The following is an 11,729-nucleotide window of genomic DNA, read 5'->3' as shown; positions in this document are numbered from 1 at the left end:
AGCACACCTACCAGGCCGCAGCGGTCGAGAACTCAGATGACGAGGGTGCCATCCGTCCTCCTGAGGCCGTCCCCAAGAAGAAGAAGCAGCTCCTCTCAGAGGTCCTAAGGAGGCTGGAGCGTCCGATGAATGTGCCTCAAGCCCCGCACCCACTGACGGGGCGTCTTTCCCTCTCGCATAGGAAGGCGCGCTCAGTGCCCCTCTTAGGACAGGTTTGGGGGCTCTCATATGGAGGGCCTCCGACCTGACCAGTGCCACGAGGGAGGCATTCGGGCACTATGTGGAGGCGTGCTTCAATACGCGCTTCCGTGAGCAGGGCGCAGGGCGCGAGGCGCCATGCGCTCAGGAGTTCATCACCAAGGCAATCGAAGAGCTTCAGGAGGCGCGAGCTATGTGCGGTGAGCGCCACTCCACATCACTCAGTGTAGCTGCCGCCCCTAACATGGGTGGCAAGCTGCGCATCTACATGAACATCCCAGGCCTCAACCGAGCTACTTCTCAGGAGCTCTTGTGGCCGTCCTGCGTTGGACGGAGTGGGGGCTGCCCCCGCAGCTATGCCTGCATGCCGTTCGGCCTGCTGAACATGGCTTCCACGCACCAGCGCTACATGCAGGGCATCCTGGCGGCTCACGAGGCCAAGCGCCAGGCAATCCTGACGGAGGAGGTGCTGGGCACTCGCGAGCCTCCTGGACCTCCGGAGCCCCCGAGACTCAGGAGCCGGACGACTCTTGAGGAACGACCTCTTCAGCGCTCATCTTCGGCTACTCCAACACTTCTACAACAACGGTACTAGGTGACTTTTTGGTTTGTTCAGTTGGGCGCCCTTCGGACTGCATCATCCTCAAGCTGTTAGGGCCAGTTCCGTAGCCGCACCATTTTGATTCATGTACTTCAGATCAGTATGCATGCTTGTGTTATTGTCGTTATTGACGTTACCCCTGCTGTCTCATTGTCTATGGAGTTGCCCCTTGCGGCCTATGCGCATTCCTAACCTGCCTCTTGCTCATCCCGCAACGGGGGCTGCTGGCACGAGGCTTGTGCTTGGGTCTGTCCCTGCAGCGCTGATAAACCTGAGAGACTGAGCTCTGGCTCGCAGCTGGCCACGCGCACATCACCTTACTGGGTCCTCAGTGCCTTCGTCTTCTTGCGGAAAGATCACCGGCAGGATGGGGTCGACACGAGTCCTGTCTGGGAGTGCCACGAGGAGAAGGACATAGCCTGACGTCGCACAAGAAGCTGTCCTCGCAGCGAAAGAATCACCGCAGGCTCGCCGAGATAAGTCACCTTACACGCGTAGGCGTGAACCTTACGATCATCGCTTTGTCTCTAGCGATCTCGCTCGGGCAAGGATATTTCCCTTTTAGTCCTTCGGAAGCCGCTTGCGCGCCAAAGGGGACCCCCTGAGCATGGCGCCTCAGGGGCTCTTACTGGACCTCGGGCCGCTCACCTCCTGGCCTTGACCACGGCACCACGACCTGGCATACCAGGGACGGCTGAAGCTTGCCTGGGGACTGGGTCCTGCCGGTGTAGAGCACTAAGCTACCGCGAGAATGAAAGGGGGAACCATGCCAAAGCAAGAAGCGTGACACGACATTGATTGGGAAAAATAACATTAAAGCCAAAAGCATCACAATTTATACATACCCCCGCGGGGCCCTTCATGGTTTTCCGCAGGAACGAAGCAAAATGAAAATGGTCTCCCGAGGACAGCGACCCAAACAACATTGCCCGCGGCGTCACGCTGGCACCTTGCCTCCACTAGGCTCGGCCACGGCGGCGCGACGACTCTTAGCTGTCGTCGTCGCTCAAGCCATGCCCGGAGGAGGCGCTGCTGCTATCAGAAGAATCGCGAACAAGGCCAAGGGCAAGTTCATCCCCGGTGACCTCGCCGTCTTGCCGGGCCGCCAAGGAGACGCTGCCTTGACCTCCTCCCCGGGGGCAGCACTCCAGGCGTCGGTCGTCCTCTCCGAAGACCTTGAAGAAGAGCGTCGATGCCCCATCGTACTCGAAGTGGATGGCGTGACCTCCCTCTAGGCGGAAGGCATAGGCGATCGCGCCCCATCTTCGAGTCATGAAGATGTCGCCAGAGTCGACGACCTCGACTTCCGCTTCTGAAGCCTGGCTACAGCAACAGTCGTGCCGCACCCATAGCTTGATGGCCCCCCTCGGCGGTATCTCCCTCGCCAGGGACCGCGGGAGCCAGAGCCATGTGCGTGGCGGCATTGCCGCCTACACCACAAACTCACGGGCCGTGCCCTCGGCATGGGTCTGCTAGCGGGGTGGCCCTACGGCCACCGCTTGTTCTTCCTCACGGCTCCGCCCCTCGCAGTTTCCGCGGCCGCTCTCATGGGCAGGGCTTTGCGTGCGGGCATACGCGCGGACCAGGAAGCCCGGTAGAGCGTGTTCATGCCAAGGCCGCATCACCATGGGCGCCACAGTGGCATCGTGAGAGTGGTCGTGCCTTTTCTTCGGCGGAAGCAGCTCAGGTTCCACCTGAGTGGTTTTTCCTTTCTCCGTGGTGGAAAACCTCCTCACTGGCGCCATGGACACTCTGGCAAGACGGCGGGCCGGAGAGGAAGAAGGAGGAGCGAGCGGCGAGATGATGAAGATGAGCAGGGGCTCACCCCCTCTCGCATTTATAGCCAAAGGAGGCCAATCGCCGGCCCCTCGTGATTCCAAGCAATGATGGTTTTTCTGCATGCATCAGGCAGTTGTCAAGTCGGGCAGTTGCCGAGGCAGCGTGGAGAAGTGGAGACGCCCACGTCCCATCAAGCGCCACGCGTCGACTCGGTCCGCAGGTGATTGGGGCCCGCGGCGCTTCGCCCCTTTGGCTTCGCCTCGAAGCCAAGTCCGAGCGCGCCTTGGGCCCGGGGGCTACTGTCGGATTTCTGGGAACCAGGGTACCCAGACTTGCCTGCCTGCGGCCCATGGCGTGGCTCCACCAACGGCCTGGTACGAGCCATCTTCAGCACCTTCAAGACAAGACCCTCGCGAGGGGCCAAGCCTCACGAGGCGGACGAAACCAAGACCTCCGGAGGGAGCGGCCTCCCCAGGCTGGCTCCCGAGGAGCGGAGATTTCTATGCAGGCGCCCACCTCATGAGGTTGAGGTGACACCAACCATGACGACCAATGCCAGGCGGGCGCCAACGGGTGCAGAGCAGCAGGTTTCCTCTTTGGTGCTAGGGAGGCAAGCGCAGGCGCGGGTTCCCAAGGAATCGGCCAAAGGTTTCCATTCCCGTGCAACAAGACCAGGACCGCCAAGACGGATGTCATGAGCCCACCGCGGCGTCACGACCAGAAGCTTTGCAGGCGAAGACCACCTTTCTTCAGGATAGGATGTACTACTTGTCCCCCTTCAAAATTGGGCACTGTGGGATCCCTTCCCGCCTTCGTTTTGGAGGAAGAGGACCAATGCCACTATAAATATAGCTTAGCCACCATGTATGACGGGATCCAAAAAAAGAGAAACCTGACTAGCACACACCCACACTAGAACAGACCTCGTGAGGTTGTTCTTTCCTTGTACTAGTTCATCCTCAGCCCCTTGCGAGGCGGATCCACCACAAAGCAGAAGTAGTGTCTTACACCGCAAGGTGGCCCGAACCTGGGTAAACTGTTGTGTGCCATTTCTTTCTTGTTCATCGAGCTAGGCCGTGGGGGCGACGAACTGGTTGGCTGGAGAGGTTGAGTTCGAACCTTTCTTGGGTCTGCGGAGCCTTGAATCAGACATTTGGCGCACCACGTAGGGGCATGTCGAATCCTCTCTTCTGTCAATCGCTCCGCCGATGTTGCGTCGTTTCCACGGCTGACGCTCGCCGTGTCCTTGCCGAGCGCCGATCTGCTCGTGTCGCCCAGACGGCACCCGTGGGCAAAATGGCCCACCTCGCCGCTCTGCCTCCCCGGTGGCTAACGCCGCCACCGACCCCGCTGCCCGTGAACAGCAGGACTCGTCGCTGCCGCCGTCCGTGCGTAGCGAAGGCCACACCGCGACTCCATCCCCCACTCCGGCCGCGACGTCGTCTTCCCACGTTCATCGTGGGCCGGCGAATGCGCAGGCTGTGCTGCTCATGGCGCGCAAGCTTCTGCGCTATCACCCGGCCAACGACCTCTATGACGACTGGCTCGCCCGCATCGCCGAGCTCGTCAACGCCGCTGGTGAGGCCCCTGCACCGTCCCGTTCGCCTCGTCCTACGCCGTCCCTGGCGAGCGACGTGGCTCACGGCGCGCCTCCTCCTCCTCCTCCTTTGCACGGCGTGGACCCTGAGCCAAGGCATAAGTCTCTTCAGCACGACCCACCGCGCAGGGTGCCGACGTGCGATGAAGAAAGCTTCCATGTGGTGCAGCTGTTGGGAATCGTAGCATAATTTAAAATTTTCCTACGCTCACCAAGATGCATCTATGGAGTCTACTAGCAACGAGGGGAAAGGAGTGCATCTACATACCCTTGTAGATCGCGAGCGGAAGCGTTCCAATGAACGTGGATGACGGAGTCGTACTCGCCGTGATCCAAATCACCGATGACCGAGTGCCGAACGGACGGCACCTCCGCGTTCAACACACGTACGGTGCAGCGACGTCTCCTCCTTCTTGATCCAGCAAGGGGGGAGGAGAGGTTGATGGAGATCCAACAACACGACGGCGTGGTGGTGGATGTAGCGGGTCTCCGGCAGGGCTTCGCCAAGCTTCTGCGAGAGAGAGAGAGAGGTGTTGCAGGGGGGAAGGGAGGCGCCCAAGGCTGTAGGTTGCTGCCCTCCCTCCCCCCCACTATTTATAGGACCCCTGGGGGGGCGCCAGCCCTTGGGAGATCAGATCTCCAAGGGGGGCGGCGGCCAAGTGGGGAAAAGGGGGTGCCTTGCCCCCCAAGGCAAGGGGGAAGCTCCCCCCTAGGGTTCCCAACCCTAGGCGCATGGGGGGAGGCCCAAGGGGGGTGCCCCAGCCCACTAAGGGCTGGTTCCCTTCCACTTTCAGCCCACGGGCCCTCCGGGACAGGTGGCCCCACCCGGTGGACTCCCGGGACCCTTCCGGTGGTCCCGGTATAATACCGGTAACCCCCGAAACTTTCCCGGTGGCTGAAACTTGACTTCCTATATATAATTCTTCACCTCCGGACCATTCCGGAACCTCTCGTGACGTCCGGGATCTCATCCGGGACTCTGAACAACTTTCGGGTTTCCGCATACATATATCTCTACAACCCTAGCGCCACCGGACCTTAAGTGTGTAGACCCTACGGGTTCGGGAGACATGCAGACATGACCGAGCCGCCTCTCCGGTCAATAACCAACAGCGGGATCTGGATACCCATGTTGGCTCCCACATGCTCCACGATGATCTCATCGGATGAACCACGGTGTCGAGGATTCAATCAATCCGTATGCAATTCCCTTTGTCAATCGGTATGTTACTTGCCCGAGATTCGATCGTCGGTATCCCAATACCTTGTTCAATCTCGTTACCGGCAAGTCTCTTTACTCGTACCGCAATGCATGATCCCGTGACTAACGCCTTAGTCACATTGAGCTCATTATGTGATGCATTACCGAGTGGGCCCAGAGATACCTCTCCGTCACACGGAGTGACAAATCCCAGTCTCGATCCGTGCCAACCCAACAGACACTTTCGGAGATACCCATAATGCACCTTTATAGTCACCCAGTTACGTTGTGACGTTTGGCACACCCAAAGCACTCCTACGGTATCCGGGAGTTGCACGATCTCATGGTCTAAGGAAAAGATACTTGACATTGGAAAAGCTCTAGCAAACGAAACTACACGATCTTTTATGCTATGCTTAGGATTGGGTCTTGTCCATCACATCATTCTCCTAATGATGTGATCCCGTTATCAATGACATCCAATGTCCATAGTCAGGAAACCATGACTATCTGTTGATCAACGAGCTAGTCAACTAGAGGCTTACTAGGGACACTTTGTGGTCTATGTATTCACACATGTATTACGATTTCCGGACAATACAATTATAGCATGAACAATAGACAATTACCATGAACAAAGAAATATAATAATAACCATTTATTATTGCCTCTAGGGCATATCTCCAACAGTAGCGGCTCCAAGGAGAGGCGCGTGCGCTCCCAGCACCACCATGTCAATACCGTGTGCCGCCAGAGGCGGCGACGCGCGGGCGTCAGGATCAGGCTCCTCCTCAGCGGCTGGCCGCTGTGAGTGCGGCAGGTTATCATGCTTTCACTCCAGAGCTACGCCGCGTCGTCTGGCCCGGCAAGTTCGAGCCGGACCTGCCTCCTCGCTACGACGGCACTCCTGACCCCGCTGAGTTCCTCCAGCTCTATGAGCTGAGTATCGAGGCGGCGAACGGCTTTTTTTACGACAAAGTCATGGCAAACTGGCTTCCCATGGCCCTCAAGGACGGCGCACGCTCATGGCTCCTGAACCTTCCGGTGGGATCGATCTCCTCCTGGGACGAACTGCGCGAGTGCTTCATCGCCAACTTTGAGGGCACTCGCGACCGCGCCCCTACTGCAGGCTACCTATGGTGCATCAAGCAGCAGCCAGGGAAAACCTTGCACAAATATATACAGCGCTTCACCAACGTTCGCCTCCAGATCCCTAAGGTGTCAGACGAGGCCATCATTTCAGCGTTCACTGATGGCGTCCAGGATGTCAAGATGAAGGAAGAGCCAGCCATACACAAAGACTTGTGCTCAGCTCTGGAGATGTTCAACATGGCAACCAGATGAGCAAGGGTAGAGGAAGGTCGCCGCTCCCTCCTGGAGCTCCCGGAGGTCGATCCTGAAGACAAGAAGGCCAAGGCTAAGGACGTGAATCGCAAGGGCCCGACTGTGCTCACGGCCGAACCTATGTTGAAGCGCGGCCGTGACCACGCCGAATCCTGCAAGGGCAGCCGCCCGTTCCATGTCTTCCACAACGTTCACAACCACAACACCAACGACTGCCAAGAGCTCAGGGCCATCCACGGCGGGCGCCCTGGCCGCCGTCCCGAGCCCGACGACCGTGGCAACGACCGCGGAGGAGGCCGTGGTGGAGGCCACTGGGACAACCGCGACCCCCGCCAGAACTGGCACGAACAGCCCCGGGAGGACCTCTGGCAGGGCCAGCCTCCCGACGGTCCCTGGAGGGACTAGCCTCGTGAGGACCGTTCTCAGGGCAACGCCGGCCTTCCTCCGCTGCCGCCGCCGCATGTACCCTTCGAGCCATCTTGAGCTTTGTGTATCTGTCTCTCGGTGAACGAATTGAAGTGATACTTCCTCCGTTCCTTTATATAAGGTGTATTTGTTTTTTGAAGAAATTCCAGAATGTAAGGTGCATTTCTTCTAATTCCTCATAATTCCCTTGTTAGCCATTCAGAAAAAAGACAACTATCTCTCTCGTGATTGCCTGTATCTCTCCTCGTAGGAAAAGAAGGAAAGTATCGCTCTGTCGATTGCATGTATCTCTTACTTTCCTGGACAACCTGACTTACTTGCCACCAACCAACAAATTTGCCAAGGGTAATTTTGTCCTAACATGTCTATAACTATATGTCTTGGTCACCATGACCAAAATAATACACCTTACATAAAGGAACGGAAGGAGTATATCACATTCATTGTTAGGCTCGAAATTGTATCTGTAAAACATCTAAGTTCTATATATAGATCGGTGGCACGGTGGTACAACTTGATCTGCGGGACGAACCGGCAGAGACTAATTTAATTCTGGCGTCCCAGAAAAAGTTGTGACGGTGCCCAAAGTCTTGTAAAACATCTATGGCACGGTGGTACAACTTGATCTGCGGGACGAACCGGCGGAGACTAACTTAATTCTGGCGTCCCAGAAAAAGTTGTGATGGTGCCCAAAGTCTGGCTCCGACCGTTCATGCATGCTTGTGTACCGCGAGAGGGTTTAAGCATGAGCAGCACTGGCACCTGACGATCCCATATCTTTCATTCCTTAAATTCGTCTACAGTACCATGTAACAACATGCACTATTGCTGACCCGTGAATAGCAGTAAATCGTCAACTGCCCACCACACCTAACCAAAAAGTTAACGTTCGTGTTGCACTGTAGTAACTATTGTTGACCCGTGTTCCAATATTTTATTGTCTTGCCCCACCACCGCCACCACCTATCTTTCAAGTCGAGCCTTCTCATCTCCCCCTCCTCCGATCCACATGTGGGGGTACTAACGTCTATAATTATATATACGATACTGTCACCACCTCAGCGACTTCACTCCGTCCGATGACCTCACCGCCACCGCCGCTTTTGTGATGCTTTTCACGAGTATTAGTTTTTTGTTTTCCTTTCTGGGAGCTCAGAGGGGATCATTGGCGTTCTTGGCTGGCGGAGAAGGAGGCGGCCTTGCTGGTTCTGAATCCTTGCGTTCTTTGTGTTCTTGGTTGTCGATTTTTGCTTGGATTCAGCCTAGGCCACTTCCATGCAAATCATCTCTTGTTTCCCTTTCTGCTAATAAGGAGGCCACTCCCTTTTGATCGAGCTGCTGTCTGGCTCTGCCTTCGAAAAGAGAAAACAAAAGTGCCCCTGCATTTGACTAATTTGTTCGCTCTCTTTCTCCGATTCATCTACCTTTTTTCCTCTGTGCTGTCATTTGATTTGTGAGATTAGTCTGCGCGGACGTGAATCCAACATCTTTGGGTTCTTGCTAGTCACTATTTGATCTCCTTTCATGTCCTTTTGGGAAGAAAAGAAGTTCTTGGCTAAGTAAGATCCACTCTGTTGCTAGTTTCAATCCGACTATTTTCATCCCCACTCCACTCTGTGCTTCTGTGTTCGTCGCCTCTTAAAAAACCTTAAACAATCCTTCATTGCGGAGGACCATGGAGTCAACTTGTGGAGCTGAGAAGTTCAACCAATATATCTCGGTGGAATCTTCACACTTGTTTATTGTTTTAGCAGGAGAGGAGCGTCGTGCCCCATCTCCTCTTCACTAGAGCAACCAGCAGCACAACACCCTATCGTGCCTCCCGTCCTTTCTCCCCTTCCTCCTAGTTTCTTCTCTCTATCCCTCATCCTCCCTCATTTTCATTCAGGAGCATGCCGAAGCAACCATGGTGCCGCCTCGGAGAACTCCGACGCCTTGCAAGGTCCCATCGCTGCTCACCTGGATCCGTCCGCCGCCATTGTTCCGCGCATCCAGCCCGTCCGCCGCTGCCCTGCGCAGTCCTCACTCAACCGGATCGAGCGGGAGAGACGCATGTTGCCCCGCATGCTCGTTGAGTCGCCTCATTCCAAATCGATTGGGAGGAGACCCGATTGATTGGAAGGAGACCCTGATGTGTTGACCCAGACCGCCGACTCTCCATTTTCCCCCTCCTTCATGATGAGGACATGACTACCTTGGATACGACCAAAAATATTGCATACATGCATATTTATCAGATGATTTCTAGTGCAAACTATTCAATAATCTATTTATGTTATCCAGAACAAAAATACTTCACACACTTTTGTGTTTTGTCTAATTGCAGGTGTATGGGACATTTGTACAATCCACATATGAAGATAGGGGAAAAGGAGAAGTTTAGGTTCTGTTCAAAAAGACTTCTCACGTCACTTTTGGGCCAAGAGAAGATAGAGTCCAAGTCTCTCACGTTCTGGATTCAGATTCGGACTGCACAGACATACCTGACTCAAAACGCCGACAACTTTTTCATATGGACTCCGAATTGGGTGATTCTTTTCTTGTTGGAAAGTGGATTTCGTCCTCTTTCCAACCCAATTGGATTCACCTTTAAATTCGTCCGGAGCGTTGAGATATGGACGAAACAATCTGACGCTGCAGCAGAATCTGAGTCAAACAACAAGTCCAAAGGTGTTGCATCACCTCCACTTGGGCCCATGAGCCTTGTACGACCTAGGGTTGGTTTTAGGCTGCCCTGGGACGTCCTCCCACCTCCTTGGCCGCCACCCCTTGCTCCTATATAAGTAGATCCATCTAGTAGCTTTTTTCGGGGGATTTGTTTAGTTAAAAGTTAGCATTGCAACTTCGTGTACTTCGTTTGTGTCCAACGACCAGACCAAGACCGCCTTTGGATCCCCACCTTTATCAATACTTCATCTATATTCGCAATATTCAGATTACATTATCATATTCTTGCTTGTTATTTGATTGCGTGCAGGAATAGACCTTCGTGGTCAGGCGGATCGTGCTTCCAGCATCGTCAGTAACCTCGGGAGATTGGTTTAGCGATTGCTAAGGCGCAACGTTGTGCATGTTTGTAGTCGGAACGTCAAAGTCGACTCCACCAAATCGATAGTAATCATCTCATCGAAAGATCGGGACACCCTCGCCTCTATCAAGTGGTATCAGTTTTCAGGTTGCTCGGTGAGAATTTCCAGTTATCCCTAGATTAGATTTATTTTCTTACCTATTGACCAAGAAAAAGCCACAAAAAAGTTAGATCTATTCATCCTTTATCCTAGCCAGTCTGAGCCTTTGCAATTCTCTTTTCATTGTTTGTATTATTGAATTATCGGTTGCATCGTCATGTCGAGTTGCTGGTCTTAGTGTCTAGTTCGTTTAGAGTTTCGAGTTCTGTTCACATTAGTCACATCGCCGCTGCATCGTTATCCTTTCCGCTGTCCACCACCCCATCCATCAATTTCCACCACGTGCTACCCATTGTTCATTGTCACAATCATAGTTGAGGTCGTTCACATCTTCGCTTGATCCAATCTGCATCTTATCTAGTTTGTTTTGGAAAGAGGGAGGGAGAAAAAAAAGACAGAGAAAAAAAGAGAAAAAAAGAAAAAAAGTCAGAGAAAAAAAAGAGAAAGAAAAAGAAAAAAAGTGTGAGGAAAAAAAAAGAGAAGAAAAAAACAAAATTCGAATCTATCTAGACTCAATCTCGTAGTTGAATTCGGATTGGAATCTGTTTTGTGCACTGATCAGTAAAACAGGCATAACTTCCTCATACGAAATCCGTTTTGGCTCCGCGGGTACTCAAATGAAAGCTAGCGACGAGCCGCATCTAAATAGTTGTAGAAGCTAGTTCAATATTTGACACCTCAAAATCGGCTTCTAAATAGGTGTTTTTGCCCTCCGAAGTTCGCGAACACAGCTTGTTTCAGTTTTTCAAGCCAGTTTCAGAATTTTTTGACTCCTCAGTGATTCTTTTTGCGTTTGAAAGCTTGAGTCAGTGGCATTTTGAGAAAAATTATTAGAAAATTAGCACAAACTTTTCCTGAGAAAAGTTGGGGAGAAAGTTGTTGTATATCCTGCTTGGCAGTTGTTTTTCATCATTATCTTTACTGCCGTTGTGATCTTCACTTATATCTTGCTGTCCAGAGCTACTTAGTATCATTCATTGATGCTAGTTGTGCTACGTCGTGACCTCATTAGTGTTCTAGGCTCGCGTCTCTAGTCCGGTCTAGCCTAGGACCAGCACAGTACCGTCGTTGAGCGTGTTGGGGATCGTAGCAGAAATTCAAAATTTTCTACGCATCACCAAGATCAATCTATGGAGTAATCTAGCAACGAGGGGAAGGGGAGTGCATCTACATACCCTTGTAGATCGTGATGCGGAAGCGTTGCAAGAACGCGAATGAAGGAGTCGTACTCGCAGCGATTCAGATCGCGGTTGATTCCGATCTAAGCGCCGAACCACGGCGCCTCCGCGTTCAACACACGTGCAGCCCGGTGACGTGTCCCACGCCTTGATCCAGCAAGGAGAGAGGGAGAGGTTGGGGAAGACTCCGTCCAGCAGCAGCACAACGGCGTGGTGG

The sequence above is a fragment of the Triticum aestivum genome, chromosome 1D (genome assembly GCF_018294505.1).
Source record: "Triticum aestivum cultivar Chinese Spring chromosome 1D, IWGSC CS RefSeq v2.1, whole genome shotgun sequence".
Lineage (NCBI taxonomy): Eukaryota > Viridiplantae > Streptophyta > Magnoliopsida > Poales > Poaceae > Triticum > Triticum aestivum.
This window is presented reverse-complemented; position numbering follows the sequence as displayed.